The following is a 22,227-nucleotide window of genomic DNA, read 5'->3' as shown; positions in this document are numbered from 1 at the left end:
ACGCCAACCACTTCTCCAATTTTTATAATGTCCAACCCTAAAATGGTTTGAGCCTTGTGCCCAAAGGTCACCCATTCCAAAATATACTTCTTTTGGTAAGTTCTTATAGAATAGCCATATCAATTGTTTTGATTATTGCTGGAGTTCCAAAGTTAAAGGTGCAAGTAAAGTTCAGGTTTGTACTTCACTCAATCCCAACACAAAAGGGTACTCATAGGGAAGATGCCAGCACTAAAGGTCAGGTAAGAGTGGGTGAATTCCCAGGAAATTTTATGCCCAGTGTAACCCTATGTAGGACTGGGGGTAGTGGATGAACAGAAACAGGCATGTTAACTTACCCCCATGTCTCCAATTCCTCCATAGACCACTTCAGGTGTTCCGAAATCCATTGGGGACACAATCCTCTGTGCTTGACCTGGTCTCAGAAAGCCCAGGGGTAGCCGGTGTAAAGGTCACTTTCAGCATCAGGATTTAGTTTCGGTTGGTTGCGATGCACTGGAATCTGTTCATGACAGTTTCCAGTAGAAGACCCAAAACGAGGCAAGATGAAGATTTCTGCTGTGCAGGCACTCCTCTGGACACCTCATGGGATTGAAGTGTTCCAATGAAAGTCACCACGGTCATGTGCCGACAGGTGATCATCCAGCAGCGAGCACAGAAGCAGCCCCAGCACAGCTTCCCTTAAAGTGAGACGGTGGAAAATGCAAGAATAGGTCAATTGCACATGAGCTGACGATCTGCAAAGTTCCAAGGCTCTGCTCAGAATGACTGTTGCAGCGAGGTATCCCAATTGAGAGCTTGTCCGTCCACTGGTCGACCCAGGATCACTTCTGAAGGCACAGATCCTCGAGCAGAGATACAGACTGGTTGTTCTGACGAGTCCAGGGGTCGAAGCACCAATGAGGGTAGTCTATATCAAGCAGAAGAGCTGAGCTTAACCTGGCAACCACTGAAGTCGGCTGCAGGGGTCGTCCTCTGGTCAGCAGGCTGCTCGTCTTTTTTTGTTTTGGCTCGAACAGTGATCTAAAGAAAAGTTGCAGGAGCCCCCCTTTTATCCAAGATTCAAGCTGGGAGCTAGGCCAAGCACACCAATGCGAATGATCTGCACCATTCAAACAACCAGGGGTTGGTTGTCCAATCCCAGACAACCCCTCGTAACCACCCACAACCGAGTTTGTGGTTTGGGACTAGACCAACCTGGCCCCCTCTGGCTCACACGCAAAGTGCCTTTCCCTGTCGCAGCTTTAGCTGGCAAGGGGATTTCCATAGAAGTCCTTTCCTGGCCTGAGAAGGCAGGACGAATGCCAAAGAACAATATGGACCAAGAACAAGTGAAACCTTGAGGCATGGCCATCTTAGGGTGCTAGCTTCCTTTTGTGGTAGCCATTTGCGATAAATCCTCCAGCTTGTCTTAGGCACATTGTCAAAGTAACCAAAAGCCATTATATAAATAGATGGGATACACTATGTTCTAACTGTACTTCACTGTAAGACGATGTGTGCAATTGTAAAAATACTAGAATTCATTTTTTTATTTATTGGTTTTAACAGTATAACAAACATAGTTGGCATCACTAGTAATATTTACCGCAAATCAACAGAATTACGTGTCCCCACCCACCCCCAACTCAAGACCACAGTCAACATTATCGTCCGTTCTTATTGGGCCGGATTGATGGCTAGGACAGTCCGAACCGTCCGAGGTATTGTCCGTATTGTTAGGATGAAGTAGTGGCACTGTTGGCGCCACCCAGCGATGCAGTTCCCCACTGGAGTCCAGCCTCTGTTCGAGGATAGCAGTTTCCCACGCGCCAGTCTCAGCCGTTATCCATTTCGTAAGGTCCCCACCATTGTGCCTCGATCGGGGCCCTTGGGCTCTTCCATCCCAAGGCTATGCGTCTCTTCGCAGTTATGTATATCAGATCTTTGAGTTTGTTTAGAGGCTTATTTTTGTGGTTACGTTTGCATCTGCCCAAGATGCAGGCTGCGGGATTATTCACTTCTAGCTCAATATCTGCGTTCGCCACCCTCTCCTGTACCTGTGTCCTGAAATTGCGTATCTCTGTGCAGCCCCAAAACATATGCGTCATTACCGCTCTGGGCTCCTTACATTTGGGGCATACTTGGGCCTCAGCCCCCTTGAATTTAGATATGGCCTCAGGTGTTGGTAGGCTCTGTTGGTGATGTATAATTGAATGAGCTGCAAACGGGCATTCCTAGAAACTTTCTTGTGGTAGTGGGTTATTTTCTCCCATTCTTCGTCCTCAAAGTCCTGGCCTAGTTCGGTTTCCCACTTTACTTTGCTTTTGAGCTCGTTGTTTGTTGTGCCCTGAAGCAGGGTTTCGTAAATTCGCGAGGTTTCATGGCCACCTTCGGCTGTTTAATAATGTTTCTATGACCTCGTTTTCTGTCTTTGGGGTAGTAGCCTCTGGCCATCTGACCATTATGGCTTGTATCACTGCCCTATGGAGCAAGAATTGACCAGCAGGTAATCCCGTGGTCTCAGTGAGGTCGGGGAAGGGTATGATCTCTTGGTCTCGTGTTAGGTATCCTAGGGTAGCCACTCCGTAGGGTTCCCACTGGGCGCGCGATTCAAGAGCGCCCCATGGCTGGTAGGCCATAATTGCTGCGGTGGGGATTTGTGGGGAGTAGGGGTCAGCTGACCCCACGGTTCTGCATGCTCTGTTCCAGAGCTTTATTCCAAGTTTGAATAGGTATGGGAAGGGCTGTGGGAGTATGTTCCGGACCCAGAGTAGATCCCTTAGGAGGAGATTGGGCAATGCAGGTTGGAGGAGCCTGGTGTCCGTGGAGATCTCGTCGGCCATCTATCGCATCACATGCCTTAGTTGGCTTGCAAGATAGTACAGTTCGAAGTTGGGGACTTTGATTCCACCTCTCTCGTAGGGTCTTTGGAGTGTCCAGCGCCACCCTATGTCTGCCTCCCTGCCAGAGGAACCGTCTACATAGTTTATTAATGTTTCTGAAAAAGGAGGGGGGAATGTTGTAGGGGACATTTGTAAAATGATATAGTAAGCGGGGGGAGTGCAACCATTTTGAGGAGACCTGCTCTTCCGGCCATCGAGAGCGGGAGCTTGCCCCAGAATTCCATAGATTTTTCAAGAGTCTTTAGCTCTCACCGTGTTGAGTATATGTTCCGTGTATGGGTCCCGGTGTATCGTGATTCCCAGGTACCTAAAGGAGGTCACTTGCCATTTTAGTCAAGGGGGGGGGAAGGGATCTTAGGTCTTCCTTATACAGTGCAGCTAGAGGGTAGAGGCAGGACTTGTCCTTGTTAATTTGGATTCCCGTGTATTTGCTAAATCCGTCCAGAGTCTCTAGAATGTAGGGCAGCAGGTGTTCGGGGTTGTGTAGGTACAATAGTGTATCGTCCGCGTACATAGAGATGAGGTGGGTCACTCCGTCTATTGTGATGCCCCCATCTCCGTATTCTTGTCTGAGGTATGCGGCTACGGTGGCAATGATGTATAACATCGGGGAGAGTGGGCAGCCCTGACGGGTGCCCCTGTATAGGGACCATTTGTCTGAGAAGGTCCTGTTTGTGCGCACCCTAGCGGTGGGGTTGGTATAGACTAGCTGGGTCCATTTCAGGAAGGCGGGTCCGATTCCCATTCTAGTCATAGTGGCATATAGCCATTCCCAACGCACTGAATCGAAGGCCTTGGTGGCGTCAAGTGACACAACTGCGTATCTCTGAGGCCTCTGTTCCGTGCTGTACATGATGTGATGCAACCTACGCAGGTTCTCTGTTATGGAGCGTCCGGGCACATAACCCGTTTGGTCCTGATGGATCAGGTGGGGGAATCACCCTTCGCAGTCTATTCGCTAGCAGGGAGGTTAAGATTTTGCAATCAATGTTTAACATGGAGAGGGGCCTGTAGGAACCGCAGTGCGATCCGTCTTTACCGGGTTTCAGGAGGGGGATAATTACAGCTTCCCTCATGGAGTCAGGGAGGGCACCACGCTCGTAAGCTTCGTCAAACACCTGCGCCAACAGAGGGGCCAGGGTCTCTTCATACAATTTATAAAATTCCCCGGGGAGGCCATCAGTGCCAGGGGATTTTCCGGCCGGGAGCGATCTAATGATTACCTTGACCTCATCTGGGGTGATGGGCTCGTCTAGGATGTCCGTCATTTAAGGATCGAGCCTGGGAAGGTCGATGTCGTCCAGGACATCCTCAATGTCGGAGTCGGCCATGGGTGGGGGTCTGGCGTATAGTTTGCCGTTGAAGTCGGAGAACACAGAGTTAATTTCTAACGGTGTGCACTAAGGAGCCGTCTGGTTTGAGTACTTGGCAAATGGGTGTTCTGGGGGTCTCCCTCTTGTACAGCCAAGCCAGGAGTTTACCGGGTTTATCACCGAGGGCATGGGTTCGTTCAATGTGTTTGTCGTAGCTCAGCCTTCCCAGGGACTCCCAGTGCGTAAGGCAGGTTTGTTTTAGGTCAATTACTTTCTGTAAGTGTTCAGGGGATGGGTCTAATCTGCCTTCCAGTTCTCCCAGCTCCCTCTCTGAGTGTTCTAGGGAGGAAGTAACAGACCTTAGTGCTCCACCCATGGCTGCAATCATCTCACCCCTCATGACCACTTTGTATGCCTCCCAGGCGGTGCTTATGTATTTGACACTGTTGAGGTTTCTTTCCCATAGTCTTCTGTCCTGTCCGCAATGTGTTCGTGGAGGGCTGTGTCATGGAGGGCCTCGGCCCTAAGTCTCCAGGTGGGGACAGGGGGTTTAGGCGGATAAACCTCCCAGGCGGCCAGTAGTGGGGAATGATCGGACAGCACCCTGGGCAGGTACTGAGCCCCGCCAAACATTGCCTGTTCTAGGCTTACGAAGAGATAGTTTAGCCTAATGTGGATCGCGTGTGGAGGGGAGTAAAAGGAGAACTCTCGCAGGTCTGGGTCTTGTTCTCTCCACAAGTCTCGGAGTTGTAACTGCTGTAACAGCCTGGACAGTATTTTGGCCGGTGGAGAAGGGCATGTATGCTTATCATCTGACCTGTCTTTCTGGGGGTCAAGGGTGCAGTTGTGGTCTCCTCCCCATAATCATGGTTTGGTCCCTGTAAGGGCTGAGACGTGAAAATAGGGAATGAAAGAAGGCTGTTGCGTCGTGGTTGGGTGCATAGGTGCTAACTAGGCATATCTCCCTGCCTTCGATTGTGCCGCATGCTAGTGCCATCCTGCCCTCGTCGTCTACTTTGGAGCTTACTAATCTGAAGGGGATAGAGGGGTCTACCCAAATTAGGACACCCCTGGCATAAGAGGAGTAGGAAGATCCTATCAGAGTTCCGCGCCATGCTTTGGCCAATGCCTTCAGTTTGTCCGACGTTAGGTGCGTTTCTTGAAGTAGGGCTATTCTGGTTTTACTTCTTTTGATGTAGGCGAATATGCGGCGTTGCTTCATGAAGCTATTCATGCCCCTGACGTTCCACGTCATGATTTTTATCGGGTCTGCCATGGGAATCGGGGGTTACAGTATCTATCTCAGGCTTATCTGGAGGCATTGCATGTGGTGAGAGGCGCGTGGGGCTCGTTTGAGGTCTGGGTGGGTCGTGGATGTGGGTTCCAACTGGGGTGCCTGCGTCTTTTGACTTCAGCTCCGATAACTGCAATCCCGTCCGGTGTAGGGAAAGTGCTTCATCCGTGCTGTCTACGATGGTTGTTGGTGGTCTTGGTTTTTCCCGATTCAGGCACCTAACTTCTGTGCCAACTCCCTTTTTCCCTTCCCTCCCCACCCATAACTTTGAACGTCCCAAACATAAACCAGGTCGGGCGAGGTCTCCCTCACTTACAGTCCCGTTTCCGCTCCTTTAGACCGAGCATCGGTCGAATGGTGCCCTACAGGCGGGTATCTAGGTACCCTTAACAAGACAGAGCTTCTGGGGGTAGGAGAGTGTTCGTCCGGGCGTCTTGTTTCGAGGAATCAAATCAGCTGCGGTGTGTGTAGTCGTTCCTTGGTGGGGCCCCTGAGAGACATCGGGGCAAGGTATAGCCATTGAGGGACGAGGCTCAGCGAGGTTGTCGCTTCTTAACTTCAATGTCTGGGATCTGCTCACTGTCCATCCAGTCCCGAGCCTCGGCAGGGGTATCGAAGAGGTAGGATTTGTTGTTGCGTATCACCTTCAATCTGGAGGGGTATAGGAGCATGTAGCGTAGGCCGGCAGACTTCAGTCTAGCTTTGGTGTGTATAAACAGTGCCCTCTTCATTTGGACCTGAAAAGTATAGTCCGGATAGATGGATATTTTGGCTGAGCCCGTGCAGATCTGGCCGCCTGATCGCGAGAAGGCGAGAATGGTTTCACGGTCCCTGTAATTAAGTACCTTTGCGATCACTGGTCTGGGTGGGTTGCCAGGGGGGGGTTTCGAGGTGAGGGATCGGTGAGCCCTTTCGATTGTGAAACCCTGGGAGAATTTCTCTGCACCTACCTCCTGTAGTAGGAGGTTTTCGATGAAGTTCGTGGGGTCCGATCCCTCGATGCCCTCAGGGAGGCCCAGAAGGCGAATGTTGTTACGGCGTGCGCGCCCTTCTGCCTCCTCAGCCCTGTCTTCCAGGTTTTTCACTTTCTGTTGGAGTGCTTCTACATCTCTGAGGAGCACAGTTTTGGCTTCGATGTTTTTGCGGACCTGTGCTTCCAGCGTATCTGTCCTGCTGGCCAAAGAGTGGACATCTTGGCGTAGGAGGCCCAGGTCTATGGCGACTGCGTCAATTTTATGTTCCACAGCCGTTTGAGATTGTTTGATGGCTTTGAGGATCTGTGTGTTGCTCGGTTCAGTTGTTGGCTTTGAGGGGTCGAGTAGATCTACGGCGTGTGCCCCATTCATGGTCTCAGGCGCTGTGGGCCCCGCCGCCGTGAAGGTATCGATGGTGGTCTGGCGTTGCTTAGCCCTCGCCCCTTTGGTGGACATATCAATTGGACCACAGGCGCTTCACTGGGTTAGGGGTGGTCGAGGTGTGGTGAGGCGAAGAGGCCGTAAGTTCCCAGTGGTCCGGACGGGAACAGCGGTAGAGGGCCGCAGTATGATGTGGGCCGCTCCGGAGGCCCAGACAGATAGCTAATGTGCAGGGGCCAGACCAGCAGTGTTCGTCAGCGTGCATCGGGGCCGTTTCTTTGGGTTTCAGAAGTAGTGGTTAGGGCCCGGCTGGCGAGTCGCCACTGCGTTTGCTGGGCGTTTCGTGGAGGGGGACACCGTGCCTCTGTAGGGTGGAAGAGGGAGGGGGGGGGCCACTCGCGTGGGCCGGCAGTGACAGCCGGTATATAGCAGTTGGATTTGTCCCCCCCCGCTCACCTCGAGGATTCTCCGACACCATGCTCACGGTTCCGATGTGGGTAGCGCCCGTGTCCGGCTCGTATCAGGCTGGGCTCTGCGTCCTGGTTGCACCTCCCCTCGTTCGCGCACCCGGCTGCTCGAGTGCTTCGCAGGTCCCCCTCGTCGGTCCGGCCGGGCGCTCATGTACGGCGGGGGGGTCTTCACCCCTCCGGTGGCCTGGGCGTTGCGGCTCGGATGCAGTCTTAGAGTGCGGGCCTCTGCGCCGTGCTGGGTGTGGGAGCTGCCATTTTGGCTCCGATCCGCTGGATCGTGTCGCACGGTCTATAAGGCGAAGCCGGTCGCTCAGAGCCCCGGGAGTTGACCCGCAGGTGCAGCAGGGCATCAGCCCTCGGTGAGGCGGTTTGTGGGCTTCAGGACCCCCAAAAAATGTAGTTAATGGCAGCTTAAGATGGTCGCATCAGGCGGAGCGCGCGGAGCGAACGTCCTCTTCACATGGCGGTTAGCCACACCCCCCGTAAAAATACTAGAATTCATAGTGATGCAAATTCTCTCAGTACTGACGGCCTTAGGGTCTAGTCTCTTTCCCCAGAAACATGTGTAAAGGAAGTAAAGAAAGGGTTTTACTGACCACCCAAAAAGTCAGGAAAGCCTTAAAAACAAGCAAAAAGAATGGGGACCCATACAAATGTATGGAGGGAAAGTTGCAACAAGAAAATCGTTCCTAGAAGTTTAGTTGGGACTTGTGACTCCATTGGCACTAGACCCATTTCATCTGGCAAGGGAATGACTTTTAACGTGTAGAGCTTATATTTATAAGGCTTTTGTATTGAGATTTATTTTGATCTGGAACTCCTCAAATTGATTCAATACTAATTTTGTCTTTTTAACTTACTTTGCTACACTAGTGTTCTATTGCTGATCTTACTGTTAATAGTACTGTTGTTGCACCCCAAAAGTGAATGGGTATACATTAGTGCGTTTAGGGATTTATTTACCTGTGATTTATTTGATTGATTGGAGTCGTCCAAGGTCTCGAATATAACTTATTATACATTCTGCCTAACCTGTTTATTTTTAGACATTTTAAATGTACACATGCTCACCCTTACTGCTGTAGAAAGTTGTGAATATACTCTGACTAAATTATGCACTGTCCACACCACAACTATTTGTATTTTAGCTATTTATCGTCCACCCACCAGCACTCCAATCTTCGAAGAACAACTACTTACTGTGATAGGTGACTTTGTTAAGGCTACTACATATGTGGTAGTCCTACACCCTGTCCCCTTTCCTCAATACTCTATGGGCGTCCCTCGCTAGGGACAGGAGACAGTACCTTTTTTGACCGGAAAAATAATCGTCCCCTTTAAGATTAGATGCGCGTGTGGGAGCAGCCCTGGCAGCATGCGCTCATCTGACTCCGCCCACCGGTGCCGCTCCTCCGTCCTCTTTGGCGTCGACTGGATCAGACCGCTTTCACCAGCGCTCCTGGGTTAGGCCTAGTAATTCCACACGTTCTTCCCCCGATAAGTACTTTTGTCGTCTTTGTATTTTTTTCAGTTGTCAGGTACTGCTTTGTCTGCACCGCACTCCTGCCCGGTGCATGACGGCGGGCTTCAGCAGGTGTCCAGCCTGCGCGGGTCCCTTCCCAAAGTCAGAGCCCCACACCCTCTGCCGCCTTGGCCCTGACCATGGCTGGGACGGCTGTACCACGTTCGACGCCCTTACACTGCGCGCCCTCAAGAACAGACTTGCAAGGTGGAGGGTGCTCTTAGGATCTAAAAGCCTTGGTGAAGCAGAAGACCAGGCCCAAGGTAGGTGAACAGGTCTCCTCTGCACCCCGCAATGGTGACTCCTTTCCCAGGACGCGCACTACCAGGAGTGACCTAACTGGTCCTAAGACCAGCACAGGCACCGAGGCTGCTCCAGCTACCGGCCGAGGGGTCGCAAGATCCTACCAGTGATCTCGCTGAGGGACCGCAAGGTTCAATTACGGGGTCTCAACCCAAGGGGCTACGTCTTAACGGACTGATGTCTATGGGGCGCCTGTACCCCGCAGCACTACCGGCTCTACAGCCAGCACTCTGTCTACCAGGCCCCGTCATGAGGTGCAGGGAAGGCCTCAACCTCCACCGTTCCGCGTACTGGAGGAAGCAGCGCAGCAAGTACCACGACGCAGGCATGCGGCAAGACAAAATTGCCGCCAGGCCACACAAAATGGCGGCTCGCCGGACACCATCTCCCCCCTGGGAACAGGTAGGGGAGCGAGTTTCCAGGTGGGACTGGTCAACGCCCGTCACTTGGCCCACAGCATACCCAGCTACATCGCGGGGGAGATTCATCTCGCCCCCCATACAGAGAGACCGGGCGCACCTAGGTCTCGGCAACCTCGGGACCCGCACCTATGCCTATTCCATCCAGCACTCTTCCGGCCTGTGAAGACTGGTTCTTTGAGAAGTTCCTTACTCTCATGAGGTCCCCACAGATGGGTACCATCCTTATGGATGTGATCAGGGACATTCTTCCACTGGTACAGCCGCTAGCACCCACAGCCACTCCGCCTTTGGGTCCAGCTCCTCTGGGTCCAGCGTAGCCCTGGGTGCCTGTGCTAGTCCCTACGGCACTGGCTCCCATGCCTGTTGCGGTCACGGCAGCCCCGTCCATGCTGCCGCAGCAGCCTCCAGCGCTGATGGTCAATACGCCACATCTTCCTGTGCCCAACACTCCTCCAGCTGCACCGAACCAGCAAGACACATGGTGGACACAGATGAGGAGGACCCCCGACACTCATCAGCCAAAGGTTCAGGATCATGGGTTTTCACTTCCAATACAAGGTTCTACCCTTTGGCCTCAATTCGGCCCCCAGGGTCTTTACAAGACTGATGACCGCTGTGGAAGCCCTACTCGGGGGCCCTCACATCTAGCTATATTTAGATGACTGGCTAGTCGGGGCAAGGTCTCCGGAGGCAGTCCGCCCTCATGAATACACTACATGAGCTGAGATTTTCCATCAATCTCAAGAAGTCACAGTTGGCACCCATGCAGTGTCTAACCTTCCTGGGTCTTATCTGGAATAAGAGCTCAGAGCATTTTCCCCTCGGCGTACAAGATCGCAGCCATCAAGACAGCCACAGGGCACTTTCTCAACTGAGCAGTGACCTTGGGCAGCCAGTGTCCATGGGGGATGGCCCGTCAGGCGCAGGCGGCCCACATCAACATGCTAGAGTTGATGGCCATCTGGCTCACTCTCAAAGCCTTCCTCCTGATCAGTGGCAAGGCAATACATCAACGAGCAGGGTGGCACCAGGTCTCCTCCCCTCTGCACTGTAGCAGTCAACATTTTGGAGTGGGCTCTGGTAAACCTGCACCTTGAAGCAACCCACCTACCGGGGGAGTCCAACCTGGAGGTTGACTGGCTGGCTCAGCAGGCTGGGTGCAGACAACTATGAATGGCAGTTGGCTGAGTAGGTCCTTCAGGGGAACTTTGACAGGTGCAGTCATCCTCTGGTGGATCTCTTTGCCGCCTAGTCCAACAGGAGGTGCCCCTGGTTTGTGTCCTGGCAAGGACAGGACAGGGGCTCTCTGGGCAACGCAATGCAGATCCAGTGGAACAACATGAATGGGTATACCTTCCCTTCCATTTCCCTGGTCCACAGGGTAATCTGCAAGATCCGGGGGGCCCGAAACCTCGGTATCCTCCTGATAGCTCTGTGGTGGCCATCAAGGCCATGGTTCTTGGAACTACTCAGCCTGTTGGATCAGGCTCTGGTACAGCTTCCTCTGGGCCCAGCACACCTACTCTCTCAGCAGGGAGGGACGGTCATCCACCCCACCCCCCAGAAGATAGCCATTGCAGCGTGGTTCCTCAACAAGTCCCGCTGAGGCATCTGCATATATCAGAAGCTAACCTAGAAATTATACAAGGGTCTAGGAGCGATGTTACCAGGAGCCAGTACAAAAGCAAGTGGACTAGGTCTTGTCACTAGGCAAAATCAAAGGAGGCCGATCCATTGTCATGCACGTTAGACAACATGCAATCCTCTGCGCACCTTGCACACTCTGGGGTGCAGATAGACACATGCTGCACCTATCTGGCGACCATTGGCACATACAGGAACTCTGAGGAAAAGGGATTTTCATCCTCTAATCTGGTGGTTAAAAGACACTTGGCGGGCCTGACCAGGCTTTATCCACCCATCAAGAAAACACACCCGGTGTGGCACCTCAATGTGGTCTTGGGCACCCTGGCACATAAACCATTCGAACCTAGGGCGTCCGCGGACATCGGGCTAGTCACCATTAAGACGGCCCTCCTGGTGGGCCTTACCTCAGCATGCCAGATCAGTGAAATACAGGTGCTGGTGGCTTCAGAGCCTTATACTACTTTTCATAAGGACAAGGTGGTGCTTCAAACTCGCCCCACATTCTTACCCAAGGTTATCTTCTTTTCACTTAAATGAGGAGATAATGCTACCAACTTTCTTCGTGGACCCCGAGGATGACGCTTGGAGGGTATTGCACTGTGTGGACGTGAGGCATGCGCTGAGATACTACCTGGATAGGACCAAGAGCTTCTGCAAATCAGATGTCCTGTCACCTTTGGTGGGTCAAAGCCTGGCTGTCCAGCCTCAAAGGCTTCCATAGCGAGGTGGATGGTTACGGCCATCAAGGAGGCGTACGAGGGGCAGCACAAACCTCTTCCAGCAAATATACATGCCCACGCAATCGGAGCTAAAGCCACATCGGTTGCTTTCCAGAGGCACATTCCGTGGCAGGTTATCTGCAAGGCAGCTACTTGGGCTGCGCCCTCGGCCTTCTGCGAGCACTACTGCTTGGATGCCAGCTCCAGGTCGGGCACAGCATTTGGTCAGGCAGTGTTAAGGAACTTGTTTTCTCGAGAGAGCACCTCTCCACCCTGGGGCTACATTCAGTTGTACTCGACCATACAGTATGGAGGAAAGGGTACGGGATGTAGGAGTAATTATAGGTTACTCACCATAGTCACTAATGTACTCCCAGTCCATAGTCCCCTTTCCTCCATATGTCCCACCAACCTCCCCCCTAATAAAACTGGTGTCATTAGGCAATGTTAATATTGTCGATGTGTCAAAGCGGACTGAGGAGTGGCGCTGGTGGGCATGCGCCCAGGGCTGTGCATCTAAATTTAAAGCCCCTAATGAGGGCGCCCATACAGTAGGGAGGAAAGGGAGACGATCAACTAGGTTAGTCACTACGGTGAGTAACTTATTTATTCTGAGATTTAAATTTGTGGGCATAATAGTAATCTGGGGGCAGTGTCTCTTCTTATTGCCCTTCATGTAATTGGGTTCTGTTAGGGAGAATTCTCAGGAATTTGCTAATTCCTCTCTACCCTAGAGACCCCCAGCACTTTTGCTGGACTCTAGGACTTTTTAATTTTTTACCTGGAGAGAGCAATACTTTTTTCCCCACTCTCTCGTAATTTTCTGTGATTTGGTCTCGGTGTCTCTTTGGTAGTCATCATCTTTACACTGTGTCACACTGCACCTTCAGAGCAGTGGCACGGTGAAGTCTTTTAGATTTCCTAAAGGTTTAAATACCTTCTCTAGGATAGCTACTGTTTCCAAGAGCAGTGAAGTGAAATTGACTTTACTTACAAATTGTAACTTTCTAGACCCAGCACACACCATCTTACAATAGGGTGCTGGAGGGGTTACTTTGTATCCCCTTTGTCTAGGTTCTTATGTAACATTTTTATGTTACCCTTTCTACAATTGACTGGTGGCAGTGGTTTACTTTTTACTACCATTGAGTTTTTACTGCAGGCTGCGTTCGCAGCTGCAGTAAGGCACCCATGGGTGCCCATTTTGTCAAAATGGCCCTGGTGTTCTTTTTCGTCATTTCTTGCTGGAAAGGTCCTTGAGATTTACTCTGTGCGCCAAACCAGGTTTGGTCCCTTTGTTCGTTTTGTCTCTTGCAGGGTTCACCAGTCAAGCCCGCCTCTGGCTCCAGTATGTCTGGCAGGGGAAGGAAGTGAGGGAGGTGCCTGAAACTCAGTGCTTAATCCCCTTGGTTGCAGGAATGCACCCAAAGGTGATTGGCCAGCTGGCTGTCCTTGGAGGACCGCCACCCTGTTGTGTGATTGACAGCTAGGCTGGAATGAATGGGAGAAACCTGCTTAAAAGGCGAGGCTTTTTGGCTTGGAAGGCAGTCGACCACTGGACGAAGGAATCCGAAGAAGAACTTGGAAGAGACGCCTGCTGCAACTCCTAGACCGTTGGTTTGCCCGGTGAAGCCCTGCTGCGCTGCCGAAGCTCTGAATTCGTTTCGACTAGAGAAGCCCTGCAAGGATGACTTCGCCCCTTGAGTTGGTGGGACCCATCAACTCCAAAGTAAACTCGTTTGGACATCCTCTATGAGCTGGCTGTACTGCTGCTGCTGGAACCGAAGTGCCAGGGAGAGGAACACCAAACGGAGTGCATCACTTTTAAGAGGGACCTGTGTTGAAGGAAGATACCCCCCCCCCCCCCAAAGACTCCCTTGAAGCAGGGCTGAGCAAGCCTGAGTCACCTCAACAGAGTGCTGGACCCCAGATGTGAGGGCAGTCGAGAGTGGCACCCGTGAGACCCCAGTGGTGCTATTTGCTGAGACCGCAAAGTGCCGCTGAATGAAGTTTGTCCTTTTCTGCTGCTGACCATCTCATTGCCGTGCAGGAGTCCCCAGACATCTTCCCTCTTGTCCCCACGACTGAGGCCCAGGAACAAAAGGATCTGCAGAGCTGCAGAGGAACAGAAGCCAGCTGGAACCATTTCTTCTAACCAAAGGTACTGTAAAGTTTGAGATGTTTGCTGCCTGAATCCACATGACCCTGTTAGTCACTTGCTGAATAATGTTTTGACTGACTGCCCCTACGCACCACCTGAATTTTGGCTAATCCAGATTATGGAAGACAGACTCATAAGTTTTGTGAAGAGACTGAAGCCCTCTGTTAGTGCTGGATATGCTTGTCCGGCCAGCATTATTAATGACTCTATCGGCCGTTTTGCTCCCTCCATTACTAAGATGGTGAACTCCTCCTTTCTAATGTCGGTGGTTCCACTTTGTCTCAAGGACGTCGGGATAACTGATATTGAAAAAGGAGACGCATGACCCAGAGGTTGCATGTAATTGCCGTCCTATCACTAATGTTCTTTTTTTTTTTTCATTTTCTTTTTTTAAAATTAAAAATCCTTGATACAGCGGCTTACCTGCAACTTCAAGAACAAATAGACTAACAGCGTACTTAGTGTTCACCAGTCTGGCTTCCGCATTTTGCCCGGTCTTGAAACTACAATACTGGATTTCTGTGCAAATTTGGCTGGGATTGTGGACGGGCTGCCCTGTTGATGCGTCTTGAGCTCTCCGCAGCATTTGATCTTATGGATCATGCCTTGCTTCTCAAGAGGTTAGGAAAAACTGAATTGTTCTAAATCCACCATTTCTTGCATGGCATCCTTTCTTGCTCAGCATTCGGCTAGAGTAGCCACTGATGGATTTCAGACACCCGCGGAGCTGTTTTATGGTGTCCCTCAGGTTGGCAGTTTCCCCCCACCCTATTTAATATATACACCCTTCCGCACTTCGACCTCCTGGACGACACCCAGGTGGTCTTTGCGCTGACTGTGGACTATGACAGGGACACAGCTAAAATTAATCAGACGTTTGGCATGGTTCAGAATTTGATGACCACTAATTCATTGCTTCTCAATAACAATCAAACAGAACTGATTGTACATTCAAATCAACGTATAAAATAACTTGAGGACAAGTACAGTCTGTTTAAAATCTTGGACTGTATTATCCAAGTCAGTCCTTGGGTGAAGACCCTAGGAGATGATCTTGACTCGAGTCTCACCATGAAGAAACATGTCATGTAAACAATCTTCATGTGCTTACACTGCTAAGCTGATAAGGCAAATCAACCCATATTTGTCAGCCTCTGACCTATTAGTGGCCACCACGTTGGTCAATACGAGAATCAACTACTGGAGCACTGGTTGGTACCTTTTTAAAGGTAACTGAAAAAACCCTGCAGGTAGCTCCAAATGCAGCTTCGAGAGCAGTATGTGTGCTGGCCAGAACAGATCAGATCACCAAGGCAAGGAGATCCTTGCACTGGTTGCCAGCCCATCGTATATCACACAAGATCCTCACATAAAAATTTCTCACAGCAAAAGCACCGGACTACCTGCTGAAGCGGTTGCACAAGGCCCCGGTCATACGAAACTTTCGCTCTAATATTCACCCAACAAGTTAATTTCTTCTCGATTTAAGCTGAAAAACGTTGTCGGCACCTGTTTTGATGCCTGTGCATCAGGTCTTTGGAATTCTCTCCCGCCCAGCATACAAAGCATTCCATGCCTCACCAATTTCAAGAATGCTATAAAGACCTATTTCTTTAACTCGAAGGACTATGTAGTTTTCAAGAAAAAGGTGGTTTTTGTTTCTGGACTATGGCAATCCCTTGAATTGCACTTTGTGTTCTGTGCATTATATGTGCACACTGAGGCCTATGGGTGTGCTGCAAAAGAGGAGAATAAACATCTGTCCACGACTGATTCTGAAAACTCTTCATAACGAGTGAGGTGTTATTATTCAATTGGATTAGCCTTTTACGAGTTGTACTAAAGGAGATTCATGGTACTTGTGAAGGTGTTTTTGACGAACTGCATCCCATGCTAAACCTCAGTTGTATCCGCTCATCACCAGAGCTGCAGTTTCCTTTGGAATGTAATCCCATTGCTCCGCAGAGGGCGCAGATTCCTTTTTGTAACTTCAATTTTCTTCAGTGGCCCGCTAGCTTCCTGCAGGATCTGCTGCCCATGCAACACCACCAGAAGCCCATGATCCCACAAAGCAGTTGCCCTCCAGTAATTGGATTTCGAGGGGATTGGGTCCTCCGACGTATTCCATATCTATGACGGGTAATCACCACAGCTGTGCTTCTTTGGAAACTTTTCTATGTCGATAGGCTGTTCTCGAGGGCCTCCGTCGGATGTTATAAGTAGGACGCACGACGCCCGTAGCCTCAGTTCTGTTTTTTCCATGAATGTGTTCGCTTCGGAGATCTCGGCACGCCTCGGTTCTTCTGAGTTGTTCGATTGGTTCTTTGTTTGTGAAGACTTCCATGATGTCTTCGTCGTCTTCTACCCCGCGGCCGGGTTTCAAGAAGTGTCGGGATTGCGGTTCCAAGATGTCGCTGATGGACCCGCACAACGCCTGCCTCTGGTGCCTCGGTGAGGACCACGCCACGGACGATTGTGACGGTTGCCAGGCGTTAACTTCGAAGACCTTGCGGGAGCGTAAGAAGAAGATTTCTGTCGGTAAGGTGACCAAGCCCCACAAGTCGAAATCCACTGGGCTTTCGACTGACGATTCGAGGGGCGACTTTCCGCATCGTCGGCGTAAGTCCAGGGGGTCTCGGTCCCGGAGCAGGCCCCGCCATTCCTCTGCCTCTTCAAGGCACTCACGGAAGCGCCGTCATCGGTCGCCTTCCCAGTCCTCGTCCGAGGACTCCGCCCGTCGGTGGGTTGCATGTCCCACCAAGAATTCCACTCCTTCATTCCGTAAGGAGATAATGGAGATTTTTCAGTCACAGGGCTCCGTTCCGTCCAAGCCGCCGAAAGATGCCGGCAGGGAACGTGCTAGAGACACTGTTTGCACGCCTTCGGGCTTGAGCGGTCGTCGCGATCACCGGGAACCTTCGAGGTCCCGGTCGGACAAGGTGGATCGCTCTAGCCATGCCCGCTCCTCGATGCCATCGAGACCGTCGGAGCCTGTGAGGTCTTCGAAGAAGAAGTCGACGCCTTCGGCGCCAAGACTGTCGAAGGACTCTCGAGGCTCCGCCTCCGAGGAAGCTATCGGCGCCGAGGCTGTCGAAGGACACGCTCGGGGCTCCGCCCTCGAGGCCTGTGTCGAAGCCATGGGCACCATGCTTGTCGTCGACGCTGATTCCGTCGATGCCCTCGACGCCTTTCGAGGAGGATTTTTGAGGTGCCCCGGAGATAGGTGGAAACACAGAGGAAGGCTCTGGCAAAGTCCAAACACGTGCCCTCATCCAGGGATTTATTCCAGCCTCTTGACTATATTTCTGAGGTGGATGAAGGGTCTGATGATGGTATGGTTCCTGAGGAGGCTCCTGATGACCTATTATCTGGTCATAGCCAGTTAGAAGACCTGTGTCAGTCGTTGCACAACGCCAGTTGTCTCGACATCTCCCCAGAGGTTGAGTTTGGCAGGCCTGAGCCAGGTACGCATGCTGAATCCTCATACCAGCGCCTTATGTCGAGGGTCACGGAATACTTGGGGTGGTCTGCGCCACCAGGAGATTTTTTTGCAGGATGACCTGACAGACATCTTGGGCCAAGGTCCACTAACTGACCCTGTACTGCCATTCCATATGGCCTTGCAAAGCAGGATGGCAGCGGCTTGGACTGCTCTGGAGAGTCTTTGCCAAAGAAATACCGTCCTGCCAGTAGCGACCCCAGCTACTTGACTACACACCCCACTCTGGAGAGTTTAGTGGTGCAGCCGGCTGCGGCCCCAGCAAAACGGGTGTCGTACCCTACCATCCCTCCCGATGGGGACGACAAACGTTTTGATGGCTGGGCGAAGAAAGTGTTTTCTTCAGGGGGTATGGCTTTACATGCAGCCAACTCCGTGTGTGCCTTAGCATGTTTCACTCATACTCTGTGGAATTTTCTCTTTGGCGGCTGAACATATTCCCGAAGGGGAGGAACGGGATGACTTTCTTGCTCTTGTTCAGGATGTCAAGGATTCCATCTGTGAATCCGTTCAGTCGGGTCTGGAAGTGGCAGATTGTGTCAGCCGGTCCATGGCAGCGAGCACCATAATGCGCAGATTTGCGTGGTTGCGGAAGTCGGGCTTTGCTCCTGATGTGCAAGCCCGGCTTCTCAACATGCCCTTTGATGGTGAACATCTTTTTGGCAGCAAGGCTGACGAGAGCCTTGAGAGGTTGCAGACCTCCAAAGCTGCAGCAAAGTCGTTGAGTGCTGTAGTACGCCAACCTCTGCCTTTTTGTCCTAGGGGACAGCAATGGAGGGGAGGTTCCTTTTGGTACTAATCTTCCTTTGGCAGATCGAGAGGGGCTGCAAGTCAAAGGACACCGTAGGAGTGGCAGAGGTGGAAAACAAGGTACTCGAGGTGCCAGAGCCGCTCGGGCAGTTGCCTCTTTACCCTCAGGCACTGCTACAGCCGCTTCAGCTCAGTCATGAGGCCCTGTCCCATGGTTCGCCGGTTGGGGGAAGGCTAGTGCAGCATCTTTTAGAATGGCGTGCCGTTACTTCAGATGTGTGGGTTCTGGAGATCATAGCCCATGGCTACTGTCTTCCTTTCCGGCAGAGGCCTCACGACAATCCACCAGGGAACCTCTCTTTGAAGAGTCTGGATCCGCTCCTTGTGTAGGAAATCAAATCCCTGCTGGAGAAAGGCGCCATAGAACTGGTGCCTGTAGCAGAGAGGAACAAGGGATGGTATTCCCCTTATTTTTGATTTCGAAGAAAGACGGGGGATTGAGAACCACCATGGACTTGCGTGGTTTGAACAAGCTCCTCAGGAAGGACAAGTTCAAGATGGTTACTCTCTCTCAAGTCCTGCAGACCCTTCAGCTTCAGGACTGGTTGGTGTCTATTGACCTCAAGGACGCTTACGTTCATGTGCCGATCCATCCCAAGCACAAGAAGTACCTGAGGTTCGCGGTTGGCGACTCGCACTTTCAGTTTCAGGTCCTGCCGTTCGGATTGACCTCCGCCCGAGGGTTTTCACCAAGCTCATGGTGGTGGTGCCAGCGTATCTCAGGAAAGGGGGATTCAAGTCTACCCCTACCTGGACGATTGGTTGATCAGGGCGCGCCCTCCCGAGCATGTCCTGGATCATCTGTCCGTCACCTGCCACTCCCTTCACAAGCTGGGCTTCTCCCTCAAATTAAGGAAGTCCCACTTGACGCCAACTCAGCGGCTCCAGTACATCGGAGCAGTGCTCGACACGTCCCTTGGGCAGTGTTTCCCTCCCCAGGTGAGGGCTCATCACATTCGGCAGATGATGCACAAGTTTCAACATGCCCAGAGTCTCCCGGCGTTGGTGCTTGAGGTTGCTCGGCCTCATGGCATCCTGCATTCTTGAGATCTCTGCAATGGGCCCTCAAGATGCAGTGGTCAGTCCTCCGACGGGATGTCGTACCCCGTTCAGGTGCCACCCTCGGTCGGAGAGGACTTTCTCTGGTGGGCTGTCAAAGGCAATCTGATGAAGGGGGCTCCTTTTTGGCTACCCTGGCCGGAGGTGACGATTGTGACGGATGCATCCCTCACAGGATGGGGAGCTCATGCCAACGAGTTGACAGTCAGCGGTTGTTGGTCTCCATCGGAGTCCAGACTCCATATCAATCTGTCGGAGCTGAGGGCCGCCAGGCTTACCCTGAAGGCTTTTATGCCGACTGTGCGAGGGAAGAATGTCCTGATTCTGATGGACAACACAGTGGCCGTGCACTACCTCAACAAAAAGGGGGGGGGGGCAGGGTCACTTCCTCTGTGCAGGGAGGCAATGCAGCTCTGGTTCTGGGTCATCCAGAAGGAAATTTCGATCTCGGCAGTTCATCTGGCCAGAGACGAAAACGAGACGGCGGACGCTCTGAGCAGGCAGAGCGCGATCTCTCACGAGTGGGAGCTGGCTCAGGAGATTCTCCTGGATATCTTCGCCCTTTGGGGGACCCCACAAGTGGATCTCTTTGCCTCCAGTGTCAACCGGAAGTGCGAGAGGTTTTGCTCGTGGGAATTTCCGCCAAGAGGAGCCTTGGGGGACGCGTTCGTGGTGGAGTGTTCCTTCTCACTGCTGTACGTGTTTCCTCCAGTCCCCGTCATCCTGCAAGTGCTGCGGAGGTTACAGAGGTTCGGTTCCCGGTTGATCCTCATTGCTCCCGCATGGGCCCAGAGAACGTGGTACCCGGACCTTCTCGACTTGTCCATTGCCCTCCACGCCGTCTTCCCTACCGAGACGATCTGCTCTCACGGGAGGGGGGGGGTCTGGTTCTCCATGCAGAGGTCAGATCCCTCCACCTTCACGCTTGGCTTCTGAAAGGCTGAGGTATAAGGATTGGGACCGCCCTAAAGACGTGATGGAGGTGTTGCTTTCGGCCAGATGGCCGGCAACAAAGTCCCTGTACCCTTGCCGTTGGAGTAAGTTCTGCGACTGGTGCAGGGTTAAGAATGTGGATCCTTTTTCATGTGACATTCCTATGGTTCTGTCTTTTTTGCTTTCGTTAGCCCACAAGGGCCTGCAAGTGGGTACCATTAAAGGTTACCTGGTGGCGCTGTCCATTTTAAGCGCTCGTCTGAGGAGTTTTCTTATTTCAAAAATACTTTGATTTCTCAGTTTCTGAAAGGGCTCACTAATGTGTTTCCACCGTCAACTTTCCAGGTGCCCGGTTGCGATTTGAACCTTGTTCTAACATTCCTAATGGGTGCTCCGTTTGAGCCTTTACATTCTTGTCCTTTGAGACTGTTAACCCTTAAAACTGTATTTTTAGTTGCAATTACTTCCGCTCGCAGAGTGAGTTGCAGGCACTTTCTGCTAAGCCACCCTTCAGTGTTTCACAAGGACCGGGTTGTCCTTGGGGTTCGTCCTTCCTTTCTTCTGAAAGTGGTGTCGGAATTTCATTTAAGCCAGGTCATTCTTCCAGCATTTTATCCTCCGCATCCTGGTAAGGAAGAGGAGAGGCTTCATAGATTGGATCCTAGGAGAGCTTTAAGTTTCTACATTTCACGCATGTCCCGGATTAGAGTGGACGATCAGCTCTTTATAGGTTACGCTGGAAGGCGGTTGGGACAAGCTGTTACTAAGCAAACTTTGTCTAGATGGATTATCTTGGCAATTTCTGAATGTTACCGCTTGGCGGGTAAGGACCCTCCGGTAGGCTTACGGGTCCATTCTACTAGGGGTATGGCTGCCTCTACTGCCCTGCAGAGGGGTGTTCCTATTCGTAACATCTGTGAAGCAGCCACATGGGCTTCAGTTCTTACTTTTGTAAGACACTACTCCCTAGATTCTATCCATGGGCAGGATCTGGCCTTTGGCAAGGCGGTCCTTTACTCTGCAATTTAATTGGGCATTCTAAATTTCTATATTCTAAATTCTTTTCCCTCCTCTGTACGTTGGTAGTGCTTTGGGATTCTGTCATAGATATGGAATACATCGGAGGACCCAATCCCCTCGAAGAACAGGTTACTTTCTTACCTGGTAACGTTCTTTCGATAGGATGGTCCGACGACGTATTCCATATCGCTCCCTCCCTACCTGCCCCGCTACAGATTTTCTTATGCGATTGCAGCTTACGTTTCCACAAGGCTTTCTGTGGCCATACTGGCAGAAGATTGGTGCCACACGTTCTGGGGAAAAAACTACAACTGAGGCTGTGGGCGTCGTGTGTCCTACTTATAACATCCGGTGACGCCGGCTCGACGGAGGCCCTCGGACGACGTCATCGACGCAGACTATTTTCCGAAGCAGCAAAGCTGTGGTGATTACCTGTCATAGATACGGAATACGTCGGACCATCCCATCGAAAGAACGTTAACAGGTAAGAAAGTAACTTGTTCACCTTCAGAAGACTGAAGGTGAACAAGTTACTTTCTTACCTGATTTCTTCTGAATTTTCAGAAGTCTGGAAATTGATAAAACCCCAGAAAGGGACCGCAAGATTCTCATCAGCTAAACATAGCATATGTTTAACATTGGGACACTCTGCATCAGGACCAGAATCCTGCAGGAAGCTTGGTTGCCCATTAGAGATTGTCAGTGCTTAGGAATGTTCAGTCCTGGGACTTGCCTGTAGTGTGCTGACTTGAGCATTAAACATTGTCCCTTTTTGGACTAAATCCCTGCAAATAACAGTGACTGCCCAATCAAAA

General features: G+C 51.6%; 1 protein-coding gene across 4 annotated transcripts in view; it reads left to right on the top strand.

Moving 5' to 3' along the window:
- GRN (granulin precursor) overlaps positions 1 to 22,227 on the top strand; it is a 906,558-nt gene that overhangs the window by 645,539 nt on the left and 238,792 nt on the right. The window lies entirely within an intron of this gene.

This window comes from Ambystoma mexicanum, chromosome 13 (assembly GCF_040938575.1).
Source record: "Ambystoma mexicanum isolate Mex_15411 chromosome 13, UKY_AmexF1_1, whole genome shotgun sequence".
NCBI lineage: Eukaryota > Metazoa > Chordata > Amphibia > Caudata > Ambystomatidae > Ambystoma > Ambystoma mexicanum.
Note: the sequence above shows the minus strand (reverse complement) of the source record. Positions and strands in the feature narration are given on the sequence as shown.